This window comes from Ochotona curzoniae, unplaced genomic scaffold (genome assembly GCF_017591425.1).
Source record: "Ochotona curzoniae isolate NIBS_2020 unplaced genomic scaffold, NIBS_Ocur_1.0 patch153, whole genome shotgun sequence".
Lineage (NCBI taxonomy): Eukaryota > Metazoa > Chordata > Mammalia > Lagomorpha > Ochotonidae > Ochotona > Ochotona curzoniae.
In genome coordinates, this window is record NW_024466699.1 from 327,702 (window position 1) to 332,513 (window position 4,812).

Here is a 4,812-nt window from a genome sequence, read left to right on the forward strand (position 1 = left end):
TTTCCTGGAATTTGTTGTAAAATATTTTATTAGCTGCATAAGAACACTAAGTACAAAACATGTACCAAGGCAATATATTGCTTCCATGTTTCTATCCCAGAATGTTTCATTTTACCTCTGAGTCTGATTTCAAGCCTCTCATTCTTTTATTTTTTTAACATCGCTAAAACATTTGGACTGTGAATGTCTGGAAAAACTTGATCCTATTATCTCTTTAACAATCTAAGAAGAGCATGGGATCAGCATAGTCATGAGATACACTTCTGTAAGGCTCTTACCAAAGCTCCAGAAATTGTTCAACTCGAAGAAGTCACTGAACAGTGAAATAACATTTAGAGGAAATTATTTGTTTTACTTTATTAATGTTACATTCAGTTGTTTAGTTGCCTTGTGTCAAAATTGAACTTTTTGTTTCTTAAGGGAGAAAAGGTAGGCAGAGAGGCTGTTCAAGCAAAACAATCAGAAATAGGATTCTGTGAAGTAGATTTTGATTGCATCAAGTGCTCCTGTGCTATTTTTCTCCCAAGATTTCGATATCATATTTTCATATGCATCCTTGCGTAACACCGAAGTTACTCATATATATCATTTAAAATCTGACGTCTTTTCAAGCTTTTTTTTTTTTGATTATAGAATATAAACGACTGAGTTTATATACTCTACCTGACTCTGACGGTGATGTACTATATTTCACGTTTATTTTGTTTTTGTTGTTTCATCTGAACAAACCTACTACCTACTGTTCATTAAGCATAGAGCACTTATGGAGTTCAGTGAGTCTTCTGACTTGCTATCTGGTAGGTTTTATGTACTAGGAAAAATTTAACATTAAGTTGCAAGTTGATATTTAATAAACATTGTGATATATATGTTCGACATAGAGCAGCCAGAGGTGGATGAAAAGCATTCTGTCAGAGGTCCATGTCCCTTGGAGGTGGGAGCCCGCAGCCCAGCACCTGCGGCCTTCATTAGCTGGGTCCCTTCTCTGCTTTGGTTGCAGTGGGCTCCCTCGCACCTGCTGCTGCCACTCCTTCTGCTGGCGTTTTCTCTTCCTCCTCTTCCTCCTCCTCTTGGGGATAGAGATCCGGGTATTTCTGCATACATTCCTGCATGGCCCGGAACTGGTCTACACAGTCTGACCCCTTGAGCCCCCTCCTTGCTGAAGTGGAAGAGCAGGAAAAGGGGACTTGAATTGCTGCCCACAGGGGCCACTGGCCATGTCCCCAAGGCAGTTGCAGTTAATGCCTCTATTGGGCAGTATCAGTCCATGCTCCTCATAGCGGTCGTTGGTGTCATCAGCCACCAGCTCCACATTGCTTGGAGTCTCATGATCTTCTTTGGTCAAATGTAATTCTTTGATCAAATGCAATTTGATCCTTCCCTTCCTGGTGGCTGTATGCCATGGCTGCGCCCAGGGGACTTCTTAGAGTGGCAGTGACGCTTTGACCTCCTGGTGCTCTGGCAAGGCCCGCGCACACCCACCCTCCTCCAGGCCTGCCTGCCACGCGCCTGTCCATTTGGGAATAATTTTAAAGAGCTCATAGATTTTGAGCACTTTATATATGATATGATGTTTTAATTTTAAGATTTATTATTATTATTATTTGAAAGGAAAATCTACACAGAGAGAGAATGATAGAGGGAGGGAGAGGGAAAGAGAGAGAGAAAGAGGGGGAGAGAGAGAGAGATCTGGCATCCACATAGTGGCTGGAGCTGGGCTGGTACAAAGATAGGAGCCTGGAACCTTCCCTTGGGTCTTCCATGTGGGTGCCAGAACCCCAAGGATTTAGACCATCCACTCTCCCATGAATGCCAGCAAGGAGCTGGATGGGAAGTATGGCAACCAGGGCTGGAACTGGCAGCCATGTGGGATACTGCCACAAGTGGAGGCTAAATCCACTATACCAAGGCATTGGTTCCGTATGGTACATAATAATTTTTGTGAAGGAATTCAAGATTGCCAATATGAGACCGTTGTGATGTGAAAATGTTTATGAAGTGTTTTCCTAACACCCATAAGACTGAAAAGCACATCTATACATCCTCATGTATTTAATCTGTATTGATTCTGCATTTTGTATCATTTGTATTAGACTGATTACTTAAATATCCATTCAAGTCTATAATAATTATAATTGTAGCAATAAAGCCAAATACCATTTTGTATAATACCGTGCGTGTAAGTACAGTAAGATGAACTTTTTTCTAAGAAATGGTAAGTCAAGCAATCAGCAGGAACTTCTATTATTAATATTCTTATTTCAAACATGAGAAAGTCGAAATTTAAAAAGTAATGCTCATAGAATAGAACTGATAAGAAATGAAATTTAATTCAAGCCAGTACCTGGCTTCAGAATTCATATTCCAAATTATTATTTTAATATATTTCCCTTCATTAGTAAGTCTGTGAGTGAAATTTTTATATATTATATATTACTATATAGTGAAATATATAATTATTATATATGTTATATAATCATATACAATCATACAATTATATACATTATTATATTTACATATAATGAGTAAAATTATTTTATATATTGCCACTTCAAGCCAATGTATAAACCTTTTAAGCACAATGAACAACAGTTATGTGAATCATATATAAAGTGAGTATAACAGAATTTTAGTGAAAAAAGCACAGCAATACGAAAATAGATATTATAGATCAAAACACAGATTGAAATTTCAGCTTCCTGCCAAAATTGCCAAAAAACATTTAAAACAATGAAATTAAAGATAAAGGAATATTTCTTCCCCTTCTTTTCTCATCAGAACAGGAAGGAATTTAATATCTTTCTTTTATCATTTCCATTCATTCTCCCCTTTTAAACTTCATGTAGAATATTTTGCTACTCTGTGAATAGCTGGCTTTCAGTGATTTAACTCTACTTTTTTTAGACTGTAGCATAGTGAAATAAAGAATGAAAATGAAAGTAGGTTGGTTCAGAATGCGCTGTAATGATAGTTGAATATTTTCTTCTCTCTCTAGAGTGTTTTCAAGGCTCACCATTTTTCCTCATTATAACCAGAAAGAGAAGGAGGTTGTAGCATAGATTGAGGTAGAATGCCCTGTGTGGGCTGTTGAAAAACGTTGTGAGCATAATGTGACATACTTATCCTGAATAATAAAGACAATTTCTTTATTCAATTTTTAGAATTATGTGTTTTAGAATTATGTGTATTTTAAGTGACATATCTGATTTCAGTAAGACTTATCTACTTTTTCTTTTTGCTTTAATTCTCTACTTTCATATTAAAGATTAAGTTTAACATTAAGAGTAAAAAACAGATCTCAAATGTTCTGTTGAACTTTACACAAATAAAAGGCTTCTCACGGAATAAAGGATCTTGAGTCTGTCCCTTCTCTGCTTCATAACAGATTACAACTATTTATGCCACTGTCAAGTAATGATATCACTTAGTTAATGCTTACAAAAATAGTACATGCTTGTCACTGGAAAATTCTGTGTATAAATGGCTACCAATTTAAAGTATTCTGTGTCTTGCAAAGAATTCATGGAATGAAGACCTAAAATCGATTTTTCCCTATTGACACATTATTAAAACACCCTGGAAAGAAAAATAGCTTGCTAGAATTTTCTGTTCGTTGTGACTATCCTCAGGTTTAAATTTAATGCAAGTCTAGATAATTTCTTCTGTTTTGGCCATACGTCGTTTGCATAAAGCAGACCCAATGAAGCTTTCCTATAAGATAAAGAATTATACTTTGGGGGAAGTGATTGCAGAAAGTTGTTAGACAACAGTGAAAACTGTACAATGCTAACCCCAATTTATTAATTGAGGTCAGTGGTTAGCGTTAGAGAATTCTGTGTACACAATTAAACAGACATTTTGCACTGTTCTTCCTTGTTAACTAGTTTTGAGATATTCTGCTGGACAGAAAATTGATAGACATGGTAAACATGTTCTAGTGCCTAATTAGCTCAGGTAGTACAATTATTTGTGTTCAATATCTATCAACAAAGCAAAGGTGCTTCAACTGCCATATAAACACTAGGAACAAAAATAAAACACAAAGGAATTTCACACAACTGGTCATTCTGATGGAAACGGACTTCTTGTTAATCCTGTCTTGCTATGTGGAAAGCTCCATTTAGGTAAAGAAATGCAATCAGAAAAAGCCTTCTTTAATTCTTCTAAATGAACATTTTCCAGAGCTAGAGAGACATGTTTTTTAGCATTGTGGAGCCTCCCATTAAGTTGGTTTATTAAAATAGCTGTGAATATTGTAGACTGAAAAGAAACCATTAAGTGGACCCTTAGGAAATCAACCCATTCGATAAAACAGTGAAATCCTTCAAAATGACCAACATAAAATAATGTGGTTTCAATTATTTATAACTTTCTCCTATTTCTTAATGTTTTTCTCATCTTTCAGCCACACTTTTTAAAGGATTTATATATATATATATATACACATATATATATTTTTTTTATTGGAAAGGCAGATTTACAAAGAGGAGGCACAGAGAGAAAGATCATCTGTCTCTGCTGGCTCACTCCATAACTGGATGCAATGAGCCTATCCGAAGTCAGGAGCCAGGAGCGTTATCTTGGTCCCCCAGGGTCATACAGATTCTTTGTCATCCTCCACTGCCTTCCCAGGCTACCAGCATGGAGCTGACTGGAAAATGGAGCAAGCGGTATGTGAAACAATGCCCATATGATCTCTGTCCCTTCTCTATGCTGAGTTTCCATAGGGACACGGATGAAGTGCTGTTCCAACTTGCACTGCCATTTATTGCATTGGCTGAAACATAATTTTTCTTCATTTTATGCACTGAA

At 36.5% G+C, this 4,812-nt stretch overlaps 1 pseudogene; it reads right to left on the reverse strand.

Moving 5' to 3' along the window:
- Positions 1–968: 968 nt before the first annotated feature.
- On the reverse strand, positions 969–1,403 carry LOC121166505 (annotated as a pseudogene).
- Between the last annotated feature and the right edge of the window lie 3,409 nt (positions 1,404–4,812).